This window comes from Rhinoraja longicauda, chromosome 12 (genome assembly GCF_053455715.1).
Source record: "Rhinoraja longicauda isolate Sanriku21f chromosome 12, sRhiLon1.1, whole genome shotgun sequence".
NCBI classification, from domain to species: domain Eukaryota; kingdom Metazoa; phylum Chordata; class Chondrichthyes; order Rajiformes; family Arhynchobatidae; genus Rhinoraja; species Rhinoraja longicauda.
In genome coordinates, this window is record NC_135964.1 from 27,518,764 (window position 1) to 27,544,549 (window position 25,786).

The 25,786-nt window shown below is 45.6% G+C and overlaps 1 protein-coding gene across 2 annotated transcripts in view; it reads left to right on the top strand.

Annotated features, from left to right (window-relative positions):
• mcf2la (mcf.2 cell line derived transforming sequence-like a) overlaps window positions 1-25,786 on the top strand; it is a 164,551-nt gene that overhangs the window by 18,386 nt on the left and 120,379 nt on the right. Inside the window, exon 1 of one of the 2 annotated variants that reach the window (XM_078409291.1) lies at window positions 2,541-2,848. The exons of the other annotated variant lie outside the window; for it this stretch is intronic. The gene's annotated coding sequence lies outside the window, so the exon portion shown is untranslated. Of the gene's footprint in view, window positions 1-2,540; window positions 2,849-25,786 lie in introns of those variants that run through there. 2 annotated transcript variants of the gene reach the window in all.

The following is a 25,786-nucleotide window of genomic DNA, read 5'->3' on the forward strand; positions in this document are numbered from 1 at the left end:
TATCCTTAATATTATCTGCCAGAGCTATCTCTTTTAAACTCCTAATTTCCACCTTTGGCATGATGCTCAGTTCCCAAAACTCCTTCAGGGATACACTTGATCCCAGCTGCCTATACCTGCCCCCTGCCTCCGTATTCTTGACCAGAGCATCAATTTCTCTTGTCATCCAAGCTCCTGCTGCCAGTCCCTTCTGCTGGCCCTACAACCCCCTGTTTTTCCCCTCTGTTCTATCTTCCATCTCTGTCATCCTCTATCTCTGGATCCTTCCATTCTATCTTTGGGCCTCTCCTATTTCTCTCTATTTCATTTCCTCCCAATAGATCAGACTTTCAGAAGTGGAGCACGATGTACCCCTATATTGCTATTGGTTTATTATTGTCGCATGTACCAAGATTTAGTGAAAAACGTACTTTTACATGCCATCCAAACAAATCATACCATAAGTAAGTACGTCAGGTAGTGGAAAAAGAAATTAAACGGTGTGCAGAATATAGTGTTACAGCTACAGAGAAAGTCCAGGTAAAAATAAAGTGCAATGAGGCAGTCAAAATGAGGAAATTCATTAGAAAACTTTAGCTTTCATTGAAGGAGTTTTATAGCCAAAGGCAAGAATGATCTTTTTCCTGTATTTTATTGGTGATTTTTAATGTCTGACATAGTGCATTCAGAAAGTATTCAGACCCCTTCACTTTTTCCGCATTTTGCTACGTTACAGCCTTATTTTTAAATGGATTTTTTTAAAATCATCAATCCACACACAATACCCCATAATAAAAAAGTGAAAACAGGTGTTTAGAAATTTTTGCAAAGTAATTAAAAAGAAATTAATGATAAAAAAAAGAATTTAATCGATTTTAAAATAAGGCTGTAACGTAGCAAAATGTGGAAAAAGTGAAGGAGTCTGAATGCTTTCTGAATGCATTGTATGCTGTTGATCTTGTGACTTAAATGATAATTTTGAAGAAATTGATCTTTGACATTAATCTATAGATTGTTTGTAACTGACATTAGATGAAAGATTGTGCTGGTGAATCCTTATGGGAGATCAGCACAGTGGCACACCTGTAGAACCGCTGCTCAATTGCAGCCAGAGTCCCAGGTTCAATCCTGCCACTGCGTGGAGTTTGGACATTCTCCCGTGACTGAGTGGATTTCCTCGGTGCTTCAGCTCCCTCCCACATCCTGAAAAAGTCTGTGTTGGTAGGTTAATTAGCTGCAGTAAATTGCTCTCTGTGTAGAGACAAGTGGCAGAGTCTGGTAGTGGGGGGTTGGGGGAGAGACAGTTGATGCAAATGTAGGATTAATGTAAATGGGTGGTTGATGGTCAGTATAGACCAAGTGGGCTGAAAGGCCTGTTTCTGTCTGTATCTCCCCATGACTCTATCAACATCTGTAATATTGACAAAACAAAATGTTGTGACCCTTAGAGATCAAGTGAAGTCTTACTTGCTGATTCTTGCTGCTGGACCGCTGTGATAAACTTCCTGTAATAATTGGTATCACAAGAGAGTTGAGTAATTGCAAGCCAGAATCCTCCTAGTAATGTGATTTTTACAAATCTCCTAACAAACTGAAAGCCATTAAATATGTCTCATTGGAATTTTATTGCTGGCTGATGATATAATTAAATAATGTGAAAGACTGAGAATAAGTTTCGCATTTTATTTTCACTCTCTCCAGTTTATTTTGATGGCATAATTCTTTAAACCTATTCCCAAGCAGAAGGCATGATTTCTGAAACCAGAACTGATCGCTTAAGTGGAGTGAACTTGAAAGTATCTCAAGTCTCTCAATATGTTGAAATAATTGTACCCCACCAATTGCCCTGATTTGCTGACCGAGACAAAACATTGCTTCTGTGGCAAGTAATGGGAACGGAACTGAATCAGCAATATACAGAAGTGCAGTTCCATGCCGATTTGCGCAATTGAATGAATGACTGTCCTCTAGTGGTGCACCATTTCGGTAATACTGCTGAGACTTGGCTGCTGCTGCAATGGTGAGTCATGGTAAGTGGAAATAAATAACAGACTCAAAATGTTTTAGCAGTGTACAAATACTGCGAACAAGATGCCGATCTCACAGCTGAGACTTCTGTAGTTTCTGCTTGTGTAAAAAATCATGTATTGTTTGTCTACATTCAATGCTGCCATTTGATTAATATCCAAGTATTGGAAGAAATATATTTATATGTAATGCAATAAATCTGGAATATGTCTATTATACTGAGGTCCAAGCTTTCTGTAATCGGTAGAGTATTTGAAGATAGCACATGCTTAACAATAACCAAAAGGACAGGAAATCAAAGCTGATTTTTTTTAAATTATAAATTTTACAGAGGAAGAATTGTTCACTTATGGAATACAATGAACACTATCACCACCCAGTTGAGTAGTTATATATTCTATCCATTGACAGATATCCTATTAGATGGCAGGAAACAAGCATTGCGTTGGTAAAGACAACGTGGTTATCTGCTCTGCAGAATGCTGTTTGCCTGCAGGAGGAAGATTTGCTCTATCGTACCAGTTGTTCAGAATTTATTCTACTTTTCTCTTACTGCAGATTTATTCTTGAAAGCTGTCTTCTATTCGGTTTATTCCAGAAGATGTTTGCTTCTGCTGATCATTCTTTAATGATACAGATGAAAATTGTTTAAAAGAAGAACTTTCATGAATGTTTCATAGAGGAATTCTCAGCGTGAAATGTGTACTTTGAACAAAGATACAAATCTTATTACAAGAAACTTCACTGCAATTGGTTTGATGCGTTATAAATTGACCTCAGCCATTGCTCATCTCACTTCTAAAGATAAACTCAAAGGGACATAACGAAAGAAGATTGTCCGGTGAGCTCTTCATTCAATTTACACTGTCTGGATTAACAATAGCAGTTTAATTTCTCTGCCTTCTTTTTGTAATCTCAGTCTCTAGTATCCATTATCTGTGTGATTGTATATCTTTCAAAATGCTGCAACTATACCAATATTCCCCACTCCTAACCCCTTTTGAAATCCATACAGAAGCTGGTCTTAAATATTGCTCCTTTTAAATTCTATGCTTGTTTCATGCTGTTTAATAGAATATTCATGTCATGATGAGCATTGGCACATGCAGCATTAACCCCCTTGTTGCTACAAGATTAAATTGTCAGGGTAAGGCTTTTCTGATAATAGCATACATATCAATTTAATAAACAATGTGAACTCAATAATCTGACTAATCTAATGACAAGGGTTAAGAAGTCCAATAAAATCAGCAAAGCAAATTTTATTTTTTGGAATGGAAAAGTAGAATTGTTATTGCTAAATCTGTATGGAATATTGGTTAGACTACTTAAGTACTGGGTATCATTATAGTTGCCAGGATGCAAAAATAATTCACGAGGATAAAGTCAGAAATGTAAGATTGTAATTCTGAGAAGATGATCAACAGGTTAAATCTGAGGTGGTCAAGAAGAGACCTTTTAAGTTATTTATTGTAATGGTCGGAGCAGAAAAAATGTTTTCTTTAGTGAGAAAAAATACCAGAGGCATCACTTTTAAGTCACCAATAAGTATTCAGAAGAAACCTTATTTAGAGTTTTATGTGGATGTTACATTTTTAACCCTAGGCAGTGTTGAAGGAAAATGATATAAAACAAATAACTAAGGATTAAAAAAAGCGAGTGAGGGGTAATTAGAGTTTGGGGCAAAAGACTGAAGGGATCTTGAATGGAACATTAAAAATTGACATTGAGTGGTTAAAATGCTTCAATTATGCATATTCATCCAAATTAAATGAATGTTTAAAGCATTTTTTTTAAAGGCCTAAGTAAACATCATGGCTTAAAGTTACAGATGTTGTATGCAAGTGATATTATGTAATTATTTGTATCTTCGGGTTTTAAGGTAGAAATAACTTGAAAGAGCAGTAATCACAGTACTGCCGCATACTAGAAATGCTAGATAAACCTGACGAATATTTGCAGCATGAATATATGAAAGGTTTGTGTGTAGAGACTTTATTGTTGAATATTAGATCTAACTCTGAAGAAATATTTAAGTGTAAAATTAAATATGTGTAGCAACATTTTCTCTCTCTCACTCTGTGTGTGGGTGTGTGTTTGGCTGCGTATCCAAATACTAGAATCATTTATTCACTAGCATCTTTCAAGCATAAGACGGAAGTTCATTTACTGCACTGTTATCACTGCAGTGTGCATTGCAGTGGGAACACTTGCAGTATTATGCTATCAAAGTTGTGAGTACTATCAAGTTGCTTAGATGTGGCCCTCGAAGTTCAATCGACAACATTTCAATGTTAGACAATTAACGATAAGTCAAGAAATGGAGAGGAAGATGATAATATTAATTTCTGTCTCATTTCTGTTTGGAAATTCAACTCTCTGTCTCCAGACATTTCTTTGGCAGGACCGTATGCTGTGACCTTATTGCAGTCCTGTGCAGTGCTCCTTGTACATTATTGAAATGAACCTTAGGCCACATTATCTGCAGAGTGACCATTGTTAGGTTGTCACAGGGCAAATCTAAACTTCCCATTGCAGCCTTATATTAGGATTTCTTATGGCCTTTCCCACATACCAGTCCCTTCTCCAACTCCATGACCTTGAGCCTGATTACACAAGGGGCCCAAGTTTAACAAAACACCTGATTGTTCACCAGATTAATTCCCGGGATGAAGAATGAAGAAGATGAAGAGAATGAAGATTGCAAATCCGATTATTTCAACGATTACAACCATTGAATAAGGTTCTGTGGAGATCACAGCTGGTGTATTGCATGCAGTTTTGGTCTATCTGTAAAAGAAAACTTGTACCTGCCATTGAGGGAACAAAGTTTCACTAACTTGTTTCCAGTGGTGGTGTTTCTGTTGTATAGGGAGATTGGAGTGAGGAGGCTGTATTCACTAGAGTATGAAGAATGAGAGAGGATCTCATTGAAGCAAACAAATTTAGACTGCACTGGAAGTTTGGAAATGTTTCCCTTGGCTGGGAGTTTTAGAACCGGGATCACAGTCGGTCGGATACAGGGTAAGAGGTTCAGGAATGAGATGAAGAGGGAGTTTTTCCACACAGAGAGTGGTGAATCCATGGAATTCTCGACCGCAGGAGGGTGTGGAGGGTAAATCATTGACTATATAAAGAAGACATATGAATTACTGGGCATAATAGTATCAGGGCTAGACAGTTTAGTTAAATTTAGTTTAATCTAGTTTTATTATTGTCACGTGTACCGAGGTACAGTGGAAAGATTTTTTGTTGCGTGCTATCCAATAGACAATAGGTGCAGGAGTAGGCCATTCAGCCCTTTGAGCCAGCACCACCATTCAATGTGATCATGACAATCGTTCTCAATCAGTGCCCCGTTCCTGCCTTCTCCCCATACCCCCTGACTCCGCTATCTTTAAGAGCTCGATCTAGCTCTCTCTTGAAACCATCCAGAGAATTGGCCTCCAATGCCTTCTGAGGCAAAGAATTCCACAGATTTACAACACTCTGACTAAAAAGTTTTTCCTCATCTCCGTTCTAAATGGCCTACCCCTTATTCTTAAAATGTGGCCCCTGGTTCTGGACTCCCCCAACATTGGGAACATGTTTCCTGCCTCTAACATGTTCAATCCCTTAATAATCTTATATGTTTCAATAAGATCCCCTCTCATCCTTCTAATTTCCAGTGTATACAAGCCTACTCGCTCCAGTCTTTCAACATACGACAGTCCCGCCATTCCGGGAATTAACCTAGTGAGCCTACGCTGCACGCCCTCAATAGCAAGAATGTCCTTCCTCAAATTTGGAGACCAAAAGTGCACACAGTACTTCAGGTGCGGTCTCACTAGGGCCCTGTACAATTGCAGAAGGACCTCTTTGCTCCTATACTCAAATCCTCTTGTTATGAAGGCCAACATTCCATTGGCTTTCTTCACTGCCTGCTGTACCTGCATGCTTCCTTTCAGTGACTGATGCACTAGGACACACAGATCTCGTTGTACGTCCCCTTTTCCTAACTTGACACCATTCAGATAATAATCTGCCTTCCTATTCTTACCACCAAAGTGGATAACCTCACATTTATCCACATTAAACTGCATCTGCCATACATCTGCCCACTCACACAACCTGTCCAAATCACCCTGCAACCTCATAGCATCTTCCTCACTTCACACTGCCACCCAGCTTTGTGTCATCTGCAAATTTGCTAATGTTACTTTTAATCCCTTCATCCAAGTCATTAATGTATATTGTAAATAGGTGCGGTCCCAGCACCGAGCCTTGCGGTACCCCAGCGCCTGCCATTCTGAAAGGGACCCAGTCAGCGAAAAGACTGCTTACAATCAAGCCATTAGCAGTGTACAGATACAGGATAAACAGAATAACATTTAATGCAAGATAAAACCCAGTAAAGTCCAATTAAAGGTAATTCAAATGTCTCCAATGAGGTAAATGGTAGGTCAGGCCTGTTCTCTCGTTGGTGATAGTTTAGTTCAGAGGTCCAATGGACAACTGCTCTAATCTTTCTATGCTTCTGTGTCTTACTGTTAAGGGTCTCAACTTTTGATGCCTCCTGAAGTCATACAATACAGAAATAGGCCCTTCAGCCCAGCTTACCCATGCCGACTAATGTACCGCATCTATGCTAATCCCACCTGCCTGCATTTGGCCTATATCCCTCTAAATCTTTCCTATGCATGTACATGTCCAAATGTTTATGTACTTAGCTGCAGAATTTGTTTTTATTACATCCATTATCTCAAATCATTGTAAGTTGACATTTAAAGTCTCATTACTATTTAAAAATGTTATTGTTTATTTTCCAGAACCTGAGTGATAGTAAGAATTTTCTCTTTCGTTTTCTTTATGCGTTCGATATTTGTTCCAATGATTTTTCTTCATACCACATGACCGAAAAGTAAAGTTATGTCACACAGGTTTTTAAAGTGAACTATACAATCACTCAGCTTCTTGGGATTTCAAACTCTTAAGCCGCATAATGATAACCAGCAATCAATCGTCCATCTCATGGAGAAGTGAGTAGTCTCTTTCAGTCTGAGGTGCTTGCAAGATGAAAGTCTTGCTATGGAAGTTTGAGTGATGATGTGTACATTAATTTCAATGGCTGGTGAATGACTTACCAGCTAGCCTGGCAGAGGGTTAGATGTATGGCACAAGCATGCTGTTGGCATAGCTTCCAGCAGCCCAGGGTGGTTGCCTGTGACTATTAAAAAGAGATTAGAACCATCAGCCACATAATTCTCTCTTATTATTAAGTCCTGCATCCCACCTCAGTCAGTAATCTCCTTCACAATGATCACTAATCAGCCCTTTGTGCTTGCTGGCCCATGGTTTCTCAGGACCAGCTGCCAGACCAGAAGTATAGACAGGTTGCATTATGAAGGGAATGGATGTCAGTAGAACCCACTGGTCAGCACTGGTGTGCCGGTTCCGCTTCACTCTTATCTTGCCTGAGGACTAGAATGTTTAAGTGGATCATGCAGAGAACTGTTCTGTTGCACTATCACCTGAAACTAAATTACTGGATAGAAGATGAGCAGCAGCACCTGCAGCATTATCGCCAACTGTCTTTCAACATTTTCCATTGTCCAAACTTTTTAAGGAAGTGGCTCTAGAAATCGTGGACGCATTGGTGATCCTTTTCCAATGTTCTATAGATTCAGGATCAGTTCCTGTGGATTGGAGGGTAGCTAATGTTATCCCACTTTTTAAGAAAGGAGGGAGAGAGAAAACAGGAAATTATAGACCAGTTAGTCAGATATCAGTGGTGGGGAAGATGCTGGAGTCAATTATAAAAGACAAAATTGCGGAGCATTTGGATAGCTGTAACAGGATCGTCCCGAGTCAGCATGGATTTACGAAGGGGAAATCATGTTTGACTAATCTTCTGGAATTTTTTGAGGATGTAACTAGGAAAATTGACTGGGGAGAACCAGTGGATGTAGTGTACTTTGACTTTCAGAAAGCCTTTGACAAGGTCCCAGATAGGAGATTAGTGGGCAAAATTAGAACACATGGTATTGGGGGTAGGGTACTACAATACAATACAATACAATATATCTTTATTGTCATTGTACCCAGGGGTACAACGAGATTGGGAATGCGCCTCCCATACAATGCAATAATTTAATTAATTTAACCAACAACAACCCAACGAAACAATTGTAACAGTTTTAAGACAGAATAAAGTGCAAGTAGATCTGTGCCGGATCACTGTGCGATGTGACCATCCGGCTCAGCAGGACCGGTTCATAGCAGCTATGGTCCTGGGGATGAAGCTGTTCCTGAGTCTGGAGGTGCGGGCGTAGAAGGCCTTGTATCGTCTGCCCGATGGAAGGAGTTCGAACAGACTGTTGCAGGGGTGTGAAGAGTCTTTGTGGATGCTGGTGGCTTTTCTGAGGCATCGTGTGTTGTAGATGCCCTCCAAGTCTGGTAGCTGTGTTCCGATGGTCCTCTGAGCTCTATGGACTACCCGCTGAAGAGCTTTCCTTTCTGCCTCCGTGCAGCTGAGGTACCACACAGGGATGCCATGCGTTAGGATGCTCTCTATGGTGCAGCGGTAGAAGGTCGTCAGCAGCTGTTGGGGTAGACCAGACTTTTTCAGTGTTCTTAGATAGAACAGTCTTTGCTGTGCCTTCTTGACCAGCGCAGCAGTGTTATTGGACCATGTTAGGTCCTCCGAAATGTGAGTGCCCAGAAACTTGAAGCTAGACACTCTCTCCACACTGTCCCCATTGATAGCGATCGGGACATATGCCCCGTTATGTGACCTACGGAAGTTGATGATCAGCTCCTTGGTCTTGGTGGTATTTAGGGACAGGTTGTTATCCGAGCACCAGTCCGCCAGGTTCTGCACCTCCGCTCTGTATTTTGTTTCATCACCGTTGGTGATAAGCCCGATCACCGTTGTGTCGTCTGCAAACTTGACAATGGTGTTGGTGTCGAATGCAGGAACACAGTCGTGTGTGAAGAGGGAGTAGAGCATAGGGCTCAGAACACAGCCCTGTGGTGTGCCGGTACTCAGGGTGATAGTGGAGGACAGGTGCGGGCCCATTCTCACTGCCTGCGGTCGCTCCAGCAGGAAGTCCAGGATCCAGTCGCATAACGACGAGCTGAGGCTTAGCTGGTGGAGTTTGGTGATGAGCTTGGTGGGGATGACCGTGTTGAAGGCAGAGCTATAGTCAATGAATAGCATCCTCACGTACGTGCCCTGTCTCTCTAGGTGAGTCAGGACAGTGTGAAGAGCCAGAGAGATGGCATCCTCTGTGGATCTATTTGCCCTGTATGCAAATTGATGTGGGTCCAGTGAGTCAGGGATGCTGGATTTGATGTGTGAGGGGACCAGCCTTTCAAAGCACTTCATGACTATCGGCGTTAGGGCAACGCATGGATAGAAAATTGGTTGGCAGACATGGATAGAAAATTAGTTGGCAGACAGAAAGCAAAGAGTGGGGATAAATGGGTACCTTTCAGAATGGCAGGCAGTGACCAGTGGGGTACCGCAAGGCTAGGTGCTGGGACCGCAGCTATTTACAATATACATTAATGACTTGGATGAAGGGATTAAAAGTACCATTAGCAAATTTGCAGATGATACAAAGCTGGGTGGCAGTGTGAACTGTGAGGAAGATGCTATGAGGTTGCTGGGTGACTTGGACAGGTTGTGTGAGTGGGCGGATGTTGAAGAAAGCCAATGGAATGTTGGCCTTCATAACAAGAGGAGTTGAGTATAGGAGCAAAGAGGTCCTTCTGCAGTTGTACAGGGCCCTAGTGAGACTGCACCTGGAGTACTGTGTGCAGTTTTGCTCTCCAAATTTGAGGAAGGATATTCTTACTATTGAGGGCGTGCATAGAAACATAGAAAATAGGTGCAGGAGTAGGCCATTCGGCCCTTCGAGCCTGCACCGCCATTCAATATGATCATGGCTGATCATCCAGCTCAGTAACCTGTACCTGCCTTCTCTCCATACCCCCTGATCCCTTTAGCCACAAGGGCCACATCTAACTCCCTCTTAAATATAGCCAATGAACTGGCCTCAACTACCTTCTGTGGCAGAGAATTCCACAGACTCACCACTCTCTGTGTGAAGAATGTTTTCTCATCTCGGTCCTAAAAGACTTTCCCCTTATCCTTAAGCTGTGACCCCTGGTTCTGGACTCCCCCAACATCGGGAATAATCTTCCCGCATCTAGCCTCTCCAACCCCTTAAGAATTTTATATGTTTCTATAAGATCCCCCCTCAGTCTTCTAAATTCCAGCGAGTACAAGCCTAGTGCAGCGTAGGTTTACTAGGTTAATTCCCGGAATGGCGGGACACACATATGTTGAAAGACTGGAGCGACTAGGCTTGTATACACTGGAATTAAGAAGGATGAGAGGGAATCTTATTGAATCATATAAGATTATTAAGGGGTTGGACACGTTAGAGGCAGGAAACATGTTCCCAATGTTGGGGGAGTCCAGAACCAGGGGCCACAGTTTAAGAATAAGGGGTAGGCCATTTAGAACGGAGATGAGGAAAAACTTTTTCAGTCAGAGAGTTGTAAATCTGTGGAATTCTCTGCCTCAGAAGGCAGCGGAGGCCAATTCTCTGAATGCTTTCAAGAGAGAGCTAGATAGAGCTCTTAAAAATAGCGGAGTCAGGGGGCATGGGGAGAAGGCAGGAACGGGGTACTGATTGAGAATGATCAGCCATGAATGGTGGTGCTGGCTCGAAGGGCCGAATGGCCTACTCCTGCATCGATTGTCTATTGTCTTTTCTTTTATTTCCCCCCTATTTTGTTCTTTTCTCTGTCTCTCATGTTTTTCATCCTTTTTATATTTCTCTTTTCTCCCTAAAATTCATTTTCTCTCTTGCTTCATGGATTTCTCTGATTTTCTTCAGAAGCCTTTGGACCACCTTGTTTTTTATCTTCCCCAAAACGTTTGGCTCATTGTCTGGGGTGGGCCAGCAGAGGGGCAACAAAATCCGTCAAAATCCAGCTTACTTTGCTGCAGCAAGTGCTTTGCATATCTCTCTCCACCCTCCAGAGGCGAGTGGCAGCACAATGGAGCCACTGGAATAGTTCATTCATTCACTGCTTCTTTCAATTTCTAAGTGCGCTGATGAAGTGGTCAACGTAGATTTGACTCTCAAATAGAAATTAGTGGAACAAACTTATTTTTCTTTCTATATATCTTCCATCTGGTTCTGCATCTCTCAAGCTAATGCAGTGCATTGCACTAATATTATATCTAAATGTGTTATGTCATTTCTAAGCTGGAGGAAGTTCATAGATGCATTTAATCAGTTGTTCTTGCAAGCATGTACATGTGAACTTTAAACGTCTAAGGTAACACAATGGAAATAGCGCACAGCAATACTCAGTAGCTTTTCGGGGTTGTGACATTATTGTGGTAAGTTATTATCAATCTGGAATCTAGAATAAAGAAACTAAAAGTAACCATGAACCTACCAGACTATCGTTTAAAAAAAATCAATCCAGCTAATTCAGTAAAACTTCTCAAGGCAAGAAACGAATAGCATGGTGGACTCTTAATCACCCTCTGAAATGCTCTAAATACCCTCCCTGTCCTTCCCCCATCCCCTCCTCTTGCTTTCTTCCATTCCTTGCCTTCCTCCTCACTGCTGAAAAACAGTGGGAGAATCGGGCAATGTCACCATCGATTTACAGAAAGGAAATTTACATAAAGTGTGTGAACAATATTTCTGCAAATCCATCTATTAGAATGGATGTGAAAAAACAGTGGATGTGGTATATATGAATATTCAGATGTCTTCCGACAGAGTTGCATTTAAGAGATTAGCATGTAAAATTAAAGCATGAGATTGAGGGTAATGTACTGAAATGGATAGAAAACTAGTTTGCAATTAGGAATAAATGAGTTCTTTTCTGAGTGGCATTTAGTGACCAGTGTTATGTGTGATACTGTTGGTTTCGGGCCTTGGATATAAATGATATGGATGAGAGTGTTAAATGTATATCTCCAAGTTTGTGGACAACACAAAACTGGGTGAGTATGAGGTGAAGGAGATGCATTGAAACTTCAGTGATTTGAATAGGTTGATTGAAATGCATGGAAGCTGAGGTATAGATAAATGTGAGGTTATCCATGTTAGTGGCAGAAATGGGAAGACTGATTTTTTTAACAATCGTAACCGATTACGAAGGAGGGAGGTGAACCAAGACCTGGATGTTCTTGTGTACCAGTCCATGAAAATAAGTACAGGGTTGCAGCAGGCAGTTAAGGAGGCAAGTGGTATGTTGACCTCCATTGTGAGAGGATTTGAGTCGAGGAGCAGTGATATCTTGCTGCGCTTGTATTGCTCTCTGGTGCGACTACACTTTGAATGCAGTATTATGTGCAGTTATCTGAGGAAAGATATTCTTGGATAATACTTTCCCCTCATCGTTATCCTGCATCTTTAGATAGTGACCCCTGGTTCTGAACATTCTCACCATCAGGAACAATCTTCTTGCATTTTGTGCAGAATTGCTATGATTATAGGACTGGCATGTGCATAAAGATTGGGTCAATTAAGCCTGTATTTGCTAAGAAGAATGAGAGGGGTCTCATTGAAATTGCACAAATAACCAAGGGCCTAAAAATTGGACTCATTAGCCACATCAGAAAGTACAAAATGGAAGAGCAATCAAGTCATTGTCAATGCTGTGAACTGACATAGTGGATGTGCAGTATGGTGTGGCATAGTGGATGTGCAGTATGGTGTGGCATAGTGGATGTGCAGTATGGTGTGGCATAGTGGATGTGCAGTATGGTGTGGCATAGTGGATGTGCAGTATGGTGTGGCATAGTGGATGTGCAGTATGGTGTGGCATAGTGGATGTGCAGTATGGTGTGGCATAGTGGATGTGCAGTATGGTGTGGCATAGTGGATGTGCAGTATGGTGTGGCATAGTGGATGTGCAGTATGGTGTGGCATAGTGGATGTGCAGTATGGTGTGGCGTAGTGGATGTGCAGTATGGTGTGGCGTAGTGGATGTGCAGTATGGTGTGGCGTAGTGGATGTGCAGTATGGTGTGGCGTAGTGGATGTGCAGTATGGTGTGGCATAGTGGATGTGCAGTATGGTGTGGCATAGTGGATGTGCAGTATGGTGTGGCATAGTGGATGTGCAGTATGGTGTGGCATAGTGGATGTGCAGTATGGTGTGGCATAGTGGATGTGCAGTATGGTGTGGCATAGTGGATGTGCAGTATGGTGTGGCATAGTGGATGTGCAGTATGGTGTGGCATAGTGGATGTGCAGTATGGTGTGGCATAGTGGATGTGCAGTATGGTGTGGCATAGTGGATGTGCAGTATGGTGTGGCATAGTGGATGTGCAGTATGGTGTGGCATAGTGGATGTGCAGTATGGTGTGGCATAGTGGATGTGCAGTATGGTGTGGCATAGTGGATGTGCAGTATGGTGTGGCATAGTGGATGTGCAGTATGGTGTGGCATAGTGGATGTGCAGTATGGTGTGGCATAGTGGATGTGCAGTATGGTGTGGCATAGTGGATGTGCAGTATGGTGTGGCATAGTGGATGTGCAGTATGGTGTGGCATAGTGGATGTGCAGTATGGTGTGGCATAGTGGATGTGCAGTATGGTGTGGCATAGTGGATGTGCAGTATGGTGTGGCATAGTGGATGTGCAGTATGGTGTGGCATAGTGGATGTGCAGTATGGTGTGGCATAGTGGATGTGCAGTATGGTGTGGCATAGTGGATGTGCAGTATGGTGTGGCATAGTGGATGTGCAGTATGGTGTGGCATAGTGGATGTGCAGTATGGTGTGGCATAGTGGATGTGCAGTATGGTGTGGCATAGTGGATGTGCAGTATGGTGTGGCATAGTGGATGTGCAGTATGGTGTGGCATAGTGGATGTGCAGTATGGTGTGGCATAGTGGATGTGCAGTATGGTGTGGCATAGTGGATGTGCAGTATGGTGTGGCATAGTGGATGTGCAGTATGGTGTGGCATAGTGGATGTGCAGTATGGTGTGGCATAGTGGATGTGCAGTATGGTGTGGCATAGTGGATGTGCAGTATGGTGTGGCATAGTGGATGTGCAGTATGGTGTGGCATAGTGGATGTGCAGTATGGTGTGGCATAGTGGATGTGCAGTATGGTGTGGCATAGTGGATGTGCAGTATGGTGTGGCATAGTGGATGTGCAGTATGGTGTGGCATAGTGGATGTGCAGTATGGTGTGGCATAGTGGATGTGCAGTATGGTGTGGCATAGTGGATGTGCAGTATGGTGTGGCATAGTGGATGTGCAGTATGGTGTGGCATAGTGGATGTGCAGTATGGTGTGGCATAGTGGATGTGCAGTATGGTGTGGCATAGTGGATGTGCAGTATGGTGTGGCATAGTGGATGTGCAGTATGGTGTGGCATAGTGGATGTGCAGTATGGTGTGGCATAGTGGATGTGCAGTATGGTGTGGCATAGTGGATGTGCAGTATGGTGTGGCATAGTGGATGTGCAGTATGGTGTGGCATAGTGGATGTGCAGTATGGTGTGGCATAGTGGATGTGCAGTATGGTGTGGCATAGTGGATGTGCAGTATGGTGTGGCATAGTGGATGTGCAGTATGGTGTGGCATAGTGGATGTGCAGTATGGTGTGGCATAGTGGATGTGCAGTATGGTGTGGCATAGTGGATGTGCAGTATGGTGTGGCATAGTGGATGTGCAGTATGGTGTGGCATAGTGGATGTGCAGTATGGTGTGGCATAGTGGATGTGCAGTATGGTGTGGCATAGTGGATGTGCAGTATGGTGTGGCATAGTGGATGTGCAGTATGGTGTGGCATAGTGGATGTGCAGTATGGTGTGGCATAGTGGATGTGCAGTATGGTGTGGCATAGTGGATGTGCAGTATGGTGTGGCATAGTGGATGTGCAGTATGGTGTGGCATAGTGGATGTGCAGTATGGTGTGGCATAGTGGATGTGCAGTATGGTGTGGCATAGTGGATGTGCAGTATGGTGTGGCATAGTGGATGTGCAGTATGGTGTGGCATAGTGGATGTGCAGTATGGTGTGGCATAGTGGATGTGCAGTATGGTGTGGCATAGTGGATGTGCAGTATGGTGTGGCATAGTGGATGTGCAGTATGGTGTGGCATAGTGGATGTGCAGTATGGTGTGGCATAGTGGATGTGCAGTATGGTGTGGCATAGTGGATGTGCAGTATGGTGTGGCATAGTGGATGTGCAGTATGGTGTGGCATAGTGGATGTGCAGTATGGTGTGGCATAGTGGATGTGCAGTATGGTGTGGCATAGTGGATGTGCAGTATGGTGTGGCATAGTGGATGTGCAGTATGGTGTGGCATAGTGGATGTGCAGTATGGTGTGGCATAGTGGATGTGCAGTATGGTGTGGCATAGTGGATGTGCAGTATGGTGTGGCATAGTGGATGTGCAGTATGGTGTGGCATAGTGGATGTGCAGTATGGTGTGGCATAGTGGATGTGCAGTATGGTGTGGCATAGTGGATGTGCAGTATGGTGTGGCATAGTGGATGTGCAGTATGGTGTGGCATAGTGGATGTGCAGTATGGTGTGGCATAGTGGATGTGCAGTATGGTGTGGCATAGTGGATGTGCAGTATGGTGTGGCATAGTGGATGTGCAGTATGGTGTGGCATAGTGGATGTGCAGTATGGTGTGGCATAGTGGATGTGCAGTATGGTGTGGCATAGTGGATGTGCAGTATGGTGTGGCATAGTGGATGTGCAGTATGGTGTGGCATAGTGGATGTGCAGTATGGTGTGGCATAGTGGATGTGCAGTATGGTGTGGCATAGTGGATGTGCAGTATGGTGTGGCATAGTGGATGTGCAGTATGGTGTGGCATAGTGGATGTGCAGTATGGTGTGGCATAGTGGATGTGCAGTATGGTGTGGCATAGTGGATGTGCAGTATGGTGTGGCATAGTGGATGTGCAGTATGGTGTGGCATAGTGGATGTGCAGTATGGTGTGGCATAGTGGATGTGCAGTATGGTGTGGCATAGTGGATGTGCAGTATGGTGTGGCATAGTGGATGTGCAGTATGGTGTGGCATAGTGGATGTGCAGTATGGTGTGGCATAGTGGATGTGCAGTATGGTGTGGCATAGTGGATGTGCAGTATGGTGTGGCATAGTGGATGTGCAGTATGGTGTGGCATAGTGGATGTGCAGTATGGTGTGGCATAGTGGATGTGCAGTATGGTGTGGCATAGTGGATGTGCAGTATGGTGTGGCATAGTGGATGTGCAGTATGGTGTGGCATAGTGGATGTGCAGTATGGTGTGGCATAGTGGATGTGCAGTATGGTGTGGCATAGTGGATGTGCAGTATGGTGTGGCATAGTGGATGTGCAGTATGGTGTGGCATAGTGGATGTGCAGTATGGTGTGGCATAGTGGATGTGCAGTATGGTGTGGCATAGTGGATGTGCAGTATGGTGTGGCATAGTGGATGTGCAGTATGGTGTGGCATAGTGGATGTGCAGTATGGTGTGGCATAGTGGATGTGCAGTATGGTGTGGCATAGTGGATGTGCAGTATGGTGTGGCATAGTGGATGTGCAGTATGGTGTGGCATAGTGGATGTGCAGTATGGTGTGGCATAGTGGATGTGCAGTATGGTGTGGCATAGTGGATGTGCAGTATGGTGTGGCATAGTGGATGTGCAGTATGGTGTGGCATAGTGGATGTGCAGTATGGTGTGGCATAGTGGATGTGCAGTATGGTGTGGCATAGTGGATGTGCAGTATGGTGTGGCATAGTGGATGTGCAGTATGGTGTGGCATAGTGGATGTGCAGTATGGTGTGGCATAGTGGATGTGCAGTATGGTGTGGCATAGTGGATGTGCAGTATGGTGTGGCATAGTGGATGTGCAGTATGGTGTGGCATAGTGGATGTGCAGTATGGTGTGGCATAGTGGATGTGCAGTATGGTGTGGCATAGTGGATGTGCAGTATGGTGTGGCATAGTGGATGTGCAGTATGGTGTGGCATAGTGGATGTGCAGTATGGTGTGGCATAGTGGATGTGCAGTATGGTGTGGCATAGTGGATGTGCAGTATGGTGTGGCATAGTGGATGTGCAGTATGGTGTGGCATAGTGGATGTGCAGTATGGTGTGGCATAGTGGATGTGCAGTATGGTGTGGCATAGTGGATGTGCAGTATGGTGTGGCATAGTGGATGTGCAGTATGGTGTGGCATAGTGGATGTGCAGTATGGTGTGGCATAGTGGATGTGCAGTATGGTGTGGCATAGTGGATGTGCAGTATGGTGTGGCATAGTGGATGTGCAGTATGGTGTGGCATAGTGGATGTGCAGTATGGTGTGGCATAGTGGATGTGCAGTATGGTGTGGCATAGTGGATGTGCAGTATGGTGTGGCATAGTGGATGTGCAGTATGGTGTGGCATAGTGGATGTGCAGTATGGTGTGGCATAGTGGATGTGCAGTATGGTGTGGCATAGTGGATGTGCAGTATGGTGTGGCATAGTGGATGTGCAGTATGGTGTGGCATAGGTGGATGTGCAGTATGGTGTGGCATAGTGGATTGCAGTATGGTGTGGCATAGTGGATGTGCAGTATGGTGTGGCATAGTGGATGTGCAGTATGGTGTGGCATAGTGGATGTGCAGTATGGTGTGGCATAGTGGATGTGCAGTATGGTGTGGCATAGTGGATGTGCAGTATGGTGTGGCATAGTGGATGTGCAGTATGGTGTGGCATAGTGGATGTGCAGTATGGTGTGGCATAGTGGATGTGCAGTATGGTGTGGCATAGTGGATGTGCAGTATGGTGTGGCATAGTGGATGTGCAGTATGGTGTGGCATAGTGGATGTGCAGTATGGTGTGGCATAGTGGATGTGCAGTATGGTGTGGCATAGTGGATGTGCAGTATGGTGTGGCATAGTGGATGTGCAGTATGGTGTGGCATAGTGGATGTGCAGTATGGTGTGGCATAGTGGATGTGCAGTATGGTGTGGCATAGTGGATGTGCAGTATGGTGTGGCATAGTGGATGTGCAGTATGGTGTGGCATAGTGGATGTGCAGTATGGTGTGGCATAGTGGATGTGCAGTATGGTGTGGCATAGTGGATGTGCAGTATGGTGTGGCATAGTGGATGTTGCAGTATGGTGTGGCATAGTGGATGTGCAGTATGGTGTGGCATAGTGGATGTGCAGTATGGTGTGGCATAGTGGATGTGCAGTATGGTGTGGCATAGTGGATGTGCAGTATGGTGTGGCATAGTGGATGTGCAGTATGGTGTGGCATAGTGGATGTGCAGTATGGTGTGGCATAGTGGATGTGCAGTATGGTGTGGCATAGTGGATGTGCAGTATGGTGTGGCATAGTGGATGTGCAGTATGGTGTGGCATAGTGGATGTGCAGTATGGTGTGGCATAGTGGATGTGCAGTATGGTGTGGCATAGTGGATGTGCAGTATGGTGTGGCATAGTGGATGTGCAGTATGGTGTGGCATAGTGGATGTGCAGTATGGTGTGGCATAGTGGATGTGCAGTATGGTGTGGCATAGTGGATGTGCAGTATGGTGTGGCATAGTGGATGTGCAGTATGGTGTGGCATAGTGGATGTGCAGTATGGTGTGGCATAGTGGATGTGCAGTATGGTGTGGCATAGTGGATGTGCAGTATGGTGTGGCATAGTGGATGTGCAGTATGGTGTGGCATAGTGGATGTGCAGTATGGTGTGGCATAGTGGATGTGCAGTATGGTGTGGCATAGTGGATGTGCAGTATGGTGTGGCATAGTGGATGTGCAGTATGGTGTGGCATAGTGGATGTGCAGTATGGTGTGGCATAGTGGATGTGCAGTATGGTGTGGCATAGTGGATGTGCAGTATGGTGTGGCATAGTGGATGTGCAGTATGGTGTGGCATAGTGGATGTGCAGTATGGTGTGGCATAGTGGATGTGCAGTATGGTGTGGCATAGTGGATGTGCAGTATGGTGTGGCATAGTGGATGTGCAGTATGGTGTGGCATAGTGGATGTGCAGTATGGTGTGGCATAGTGGATGTGCAGTATGGTGTGGCATAGTGGATGTGCAGTATGGTGTGGCATAGTGGATGTGCAGTATGGTGTGGCATAGTGGATGTGCAGTATGGTGTGGCATAGTGGATGTGCAGTATGGTGTGGCATAGTGGATGTGCAGTATGGTGTGGCATAGTGGATGTGCAGTATGGTGTGGCATAGTGGATGTGCAGTATGGTGTGGCATAGTGGATGTGCAGTATGGTGTGGCATAGTGGATGTGCAGTATGGTGTGGCATAGTGGATGTGCAGTATGGTGTGGCATAGTGGATGTGCAGTATGGTGTGGCATAGTGGATGTGCAGTATGGTGTGGCATAGTGGATGTGCAGTATGGTGTGGCATAGTGGATGTGCAGTATGGTGTGGCATAGTGGATGTGCAGTATGGTGTGGCATAGTGGATGTGCAGTATGGTGTGGCATAGTGGATGTGCAGTATGGTGTGGCATAGTGGATGTGCAGTATGGTGTGGCATAGTGGATGTGCAGTATGGTGTGGCATAGTGGATGTGCAGTATGGTGTGGCATAGTGGATGTGCAGTATGAGTGGTGGCATAGTGGATGTGCAGTATGGTGTGGCATAGTGGATGTGCAGTATGGTGTGGCATAGTGGATGTGCAGTATGGTGTGGCATAGTGGATGTGCAGTATGGTGTGGCATAGTGGATGTGCAGTATGGTGTGGCATAGTGGATGTGCAGTATGGTGTGGCATAGTGGATGTGCAGTATGGTGTGGCATAGTGGATGTGCAGTATGGTGTGGCATAGTGGATGTGCAGTATTGGTGTGGCATAGTGGATGTGCAGTATGGTGTGGCATAGTGGATGTGCAGTATGGTGTGGCATAGTGGATGTGCAGTATGGTGTGGCATAGTGGATGTGCAGTATGGTGTGGCATAGTGGATGTGCAGTATGGTGTGGCATAGTGGATGTGCAGTATGGTGTGGCATAGTGGATGTGCAGTATGGGTGTGGCATAGTGGATGTGCAGTATGGTGTGGCATAGTGGATGTGCAGTATGGTGTGGCATAGTGGATGTTGCAGTATGGTGTGGCATAGTGGATGTGCAGTATGGTGTGGCATAGTGGATGTGCAGTATGGTGTGGCATAGTGGATGTGCAGTATGGTGTGGCATAGTGGATGTGCAGTATGGTGTGGCATAGTGGATGTGCAGTATGGTGTGGCATAGTGGATGTGCAGTATGGTGTGGCATAGTGGATGTGCAGTATGGTGTGGCATAGTGGATGTGCAGTATGGTGTGGCATAGTGGATGTGCAGTATGGTGTGGCATAGTGGATGTGCAGTATGGTGTGGCATAGTGGATGTGCAGTATGGTGTGGCATAGTGGATGTGCAGTATGGTGTGGCATAGTGGATGTGCAGTATGGTGTGGCATAGTGGATGTGCAGTATGGTGTGGCATAGTGGATGTGCAGTATGGTGTGGCATAGTGGATGTGCAGTATGGTGTGGCATAGTGGATGTGCAGTATGGTGTGGCATAGTGGATGTGCAGTATGGTGTGGCATAGTGGATGTGCAGTATGGTGTGGCATAGTGGATGTGCAGTATGGTGTGGCATAGTGGATGTGCAGTATGGTGTGGCAATAGTGGATGTGCAGTATGGTGTGGCATAGTGGATGTGCAGTATGGTGTGGCATAGTGGATGTGCAGTATGGTGTGGCATAGTGGATGTGCAGTATGGTGTGGCATAGTGGATGTGCAGTATGGTGTGGCATAGTGGATGTGCAGTATGGTGTGGCATAGTGGATGTGCAGTATGGTGTGGCATAGTGGATGTGCAGTATGGTGTGGCATAGTGGATGTGCAGTATGGTGTGGCATAGTGGATGTGCAGTATGGTGTGGCATAGTGGATGTGCAGTATGGTGTGGCATAGTGGATGTGCAGTATGGTGTGGCATAGTGGATGTGCAGTATGGTGTGGCATAGTGGATGTGCAGTATGGTGTGGCATAGTGGATGTGCAGTATGGTGTGGCATAGTGGATGTGCAGTATGGTGTGGCATAGTGGATGTGCAGTATGGTGTGGCATAGTGGATGTGCAGTATGGTGTGGCATAGTGGATGTGCAGTATGGTGTGGCATAGTGGATGTGCAGTATGGTGTGGCATAGTGGATGTGCAGTATGGTGTGGCATAGTGGATGTGCAGTATGGTGTGGCATAGTGGATGTGCAGTATGGTGTGGCATAGTGGATGTGCAGTATGGTGTGGCATAGTGGATGTGCAGTATGGTGTGGCATAGTGGATGTGCAGTATGGTGTGGCATAGTGGATGTGCAGTATGGTGTGGCATAGTGGATGTGCAGTATGGTGTGGCATAGTGGATGTGCAGTATGGTGTGGCATAGTGGATGTGCAGTATGGTGTGGCATAGTGGATGTGCAGTATGGTGTGGCATAGTGGATGTGCAGTATGGTGTGGCATAGTGGATGTGCAGTATGGTGTGGCATAGTGGATGTGCAGTATGGTGTGGCATAGTGGATGTGCAGTATGGTGTGGCATAGTGGATGTGCAGTATGGTGTGGCATAGTGGATGTGCAGTATGGTGTGGCATAGTGGATGTGCAGTATGGTGTGGCATAGTGGATGTGCAGTATGGTGTGGCATAGTGGATGTGCAGTATGGTGTGGCATAGTGGATGTGCAGTATGGTGTGGCATAGTGGATGTGCAGTATGGTGTGGCATAGTGGATGTGCAGTATGGTGTGGCATAGTGGATGTGCAGTATGGTGTGGCATAGTGGATGTGCAGTATGGTGTGGCATAGTGGATGTGCAGTATGGTGTGGCATAGTGGATGTGCAGTATGGTGTGGCATAGTGGATGTGCAGTATGGTGTGGCATAGTGGATGTGCAGTATGGTGTCGGCATAGTGGATGTGCAGTATGGTGTGGCATAGTGGATGTGCAGTATGGTGTGGCATAGTGGATGTGCAGTATGGTGTGGCATAGTGGATGTGCAGTATGGTGTGGCATAGTGGATGTGCAGTATGGTGTGGCATAGTGGATGTGCAGTATGGTGTGGCATAGTGGATGTGCAGTATGGTGTGGCATAGTGGATGTGCAGTATGGTGTGGCATAGTGGATGTGCAGTATGGTGTGGCATAGTGGATGTGCAGTATGGTGTGGCATAGTGGATGTGCAGTATGGTGTGGCATAGTGGATGTGCAGTATGGTGTGGCATAGTGGATGTGCAGTATGGTGTGGCATAGTGGATGTGCAGTATGGTGTGGCATAGTGGATGTGCAGTATGGTGTGGCATAGTGGATGTGCAGTATGGTGTGGCATAGTGGATGTGCAGTATGGTGTGGCATAGTGGATGTGCAGTATGGTGTGGCATAGTGGATGTGCAGTATGGTGTGGCATAGTGGATGTGCAGTATGGTGTGGCATAGTGGATGTGCAGTATGGTGTGGCATAGTGGATGTGCAGTATGGTGTGGCATAGTGGATGTGCAGTATGGTGTGGCATAGTGGATGTGCAGTATGGTGTGGCATAGTGGATGTGCAGTATGGTGTGGCATAGTGGATGTGCAGTATGGTGTGGCATAGTGGATGTGCAGTATGGTGTGGCATAGTGGATGTGCAGTATGGTGTGGCATAGTGGATGTGCAGTATGGTGTGGCATAGTGGATGTGCAGTATGGTGTGGCATAGTGGATGTGCAGTATGGTGTGGCATAGTGGATGTGCAGTATGGTGTGGCATAGTGGATGTGCAGTATGGTGTGGCATAGTGGATGTGCAGTATGGTGTGGCATAGTGGATGTGCAGTATGGTGTGGCATAGTGGATGTGCAGTATGGTGTGGCATAGTGGATGTGCAGTATGGTGTGGCATAGTGGATGTGCAGTATGGTGTGGCATAGTGGATGTGCAGTATGGTGTGGCATAGTGGATGTGCAGTATGGTGTGGCATAGTGGATGTGCAGTATGGTGTGCATAGTGGATGTGCAGTATGGTGTGGCATAGTGGATGTGCAGTATGGTGTGGCATAGTGGATGTGCAGTATGGTGTGGCATAGTGGATGTGCAGTATGGTGTGGCATAGTGGATGTGCAGTATGGTGTGGCATAGTGGATGTGCAGTATGGTGTGGCATAGTGGATGTGCAGTATGGTGTGGCATAGTGGATGTGCAGTATGGTGTGGCATAGTGGATGTGCAGTATGGTGTGGCATAGTGGATGTGCAGTATGGTGTGGCATAGTGGATGTGCAGTATGGTGTGGCATAGTGGATGTGCAGTATGGTGTGGCATAGTGGATGTGCAGTATGGTGTGGCATAGTGGATGTGCAGTATGGTGTGGCATAGTGGATGTGCAGTATGGTGTGGCATAGTGGATGTGCAGTATGGTGTGGCATAGTGGATGTGCAGTATGGTGTGGCATAGTGGATGTGCAGTATGGTGTGGCATAGTGGATGTGCAGTATGGTGTGGCATAGTGGATGTGCAGTATGGTGTGGCATAGTGGATGTGCAGTATGGTGTGGCATAGTGGATGTGCAGTATGGTGTGGCATAGTGGATGTGCAGTATGGTGTGGCATAGTGGATGTGCAGTATGGTGTGGCATAGTGGATGTGCAGTATGGTGTGGCATAGTGGATGTGCAGTATGGTGTGGCATAGTGGATGTGCAGTATGGTGTGGCATAGTGGATGTGCAGTATGGTGTGGCATAGTGGATGTGCAGTATGGTGTGGCATAGTGGATGTGCAGTATGGTGTGGCATAGTGGATGTGCAGTATGGTGTGGGCATAGTGGGATGTGCAGTATGGTGTGGCATAGTGGATGTGCAGTATGGTGTGGCATAGTGGATGTGCAGTATGGTGTGGCATAGTGGATGTGCAGTATGGTGTGGCATAGTGGATGTGCAGTATGGTGTGGCATAGTGGATGTGCAGTATGGTGTGGCATAGTGGATGTGCAGTATGGTGTGGCATAGTGGATGTGCAGTATGGTGTGGCATAGTGGATGTGCAGTATGGTGTGGCATAGTGGATGTGCAGTATGGTGTGGCATAGTGGATGTGCAGTATGGTGTGGCATAGTGGATGTGCAGTATGGTGTGGCATAGTGGATGTGCAGTATGGTGTGGCATAGTGGATGTGCAGTATGGTGTGGCATAGTGGATGTGCAGTATGGTGTGGCATAGTGGATGTGCAGTATGGTGTGGCATAGTGGATGTGCAGTATGGTGTGGCATAGTGGATGTGCAGTATGGTGTGGCATAGTGGATGTGCAGTATGGTGTGGCATAGTGGATGTGCAGTATGGTGTGGCATAGTGGATGTGCAGTATGGTGTGGCATAGTGGATGTGCAGTATGGTGTGGCATAGTGGATGTGCAGTATGGTGTGGCATAGTGGATGTGCAGTATGGTGTGGCATAGTGGATGTGCAGTATGGTGTGGCATAGTGGATGTGCAGTATGGTGTGGCATAGTGGATGTGCAGTATGGTGTGGCATAGTGGATGTGCAGTATGGTGTGGCATAGTGGATGTGCAGTATGGTGTGGCATAGTGGATGTGCAGTATGGTGTGGCATAGTGGATGTGCAGTATGGTGTGGCATAGTGGATGTGCAGTATGGTGTGGCATAGTGGATGTGCAGTATGGTGTGGCATAGTGGATGTGCAGTATGGTGTGGCATAGTGGATGTGCAGTATGGTTGTGGCATAGTGGATGTGCAGTATGGTGTGGCATAGTGGATGTGCAGTATGGTGTGGCATAGTGGATGTGCAGTATGGTGTGGCATAGTGGATGTGCAGTATGGTGTGGCATAGTGGATGTGCAGTATGGTGTGGCATAGTGGATGTGCAGTATGGTGTGGCATAGTGGATGTGGCAGTATGGTGTGGCATAGTGGATGTGCAGTATGGTGTGGCATAGTGGATGTGCAGTATGGTGTGGCATAGTGGATGTGCAGTATGGTGTGGCATAGTGGATGTGCAGTATGGTGTGGCATAGTGGATGTGCAGTATGGTGTGGCATAGTGGATGTGCAGTATGGTGTGGCATAGTGGATGTGCAGTATGGTTGTGGCATAGTGGATGTGCAGTATGGTGTGGCATAGTGGATGTGCAGTATGGTGTGGCATAGTGGATGTGCAGTATGGTGTGGCATAGTGGATGTGCAGTATGGTGTGGCATAGTGGATGTGCAGTATGGTGTGGCATAGTGGATGTTGCAGTATGGTGTGGCATAGTGGATGTGCAGTATGGTGTGGCATAGTGGATGTGCAGTATGGTGTGGCATAGTGGATGTGCAGTTATGGTGTGGCATAGTGGATGTGCAGTATGGTGTGGCATAGTGGATGTGCAGTATGGTGTTGGCATAGTGGATGTGCAGTATGGTGTGGCATAGTGGATGTGCAGTATGGTGTGGCATAGTGGATGTGCAGTATGGTGTGGCATAGTGGATGTGCAGTATGGTGTGGCATAGTGGATGTGCAGTATGGTGTGGCATAGTGGATGTGCAGTATGGTGTGGCATAGTGGATGTGCAGTATGGTGTGGCATAGTGGATGTGCAGTATGGTGTGGCATAGTGGATGTGCAGTATGGTGTGGCATAGTGGATGTGCAGTATTGGTGTGGCATAGTGGATGTGCAGTATGGTGTGGCATAGTGGATGTGCAGTATGGTGTGGCATAGTGGATGTGCAGTATGGTGTGGCATAGTGGATGTGCAGTATGGTGTGGCATAGTGGATGTGCAGTATGGTGTGGCATAGTGGATGTGCAGTATGGTGTG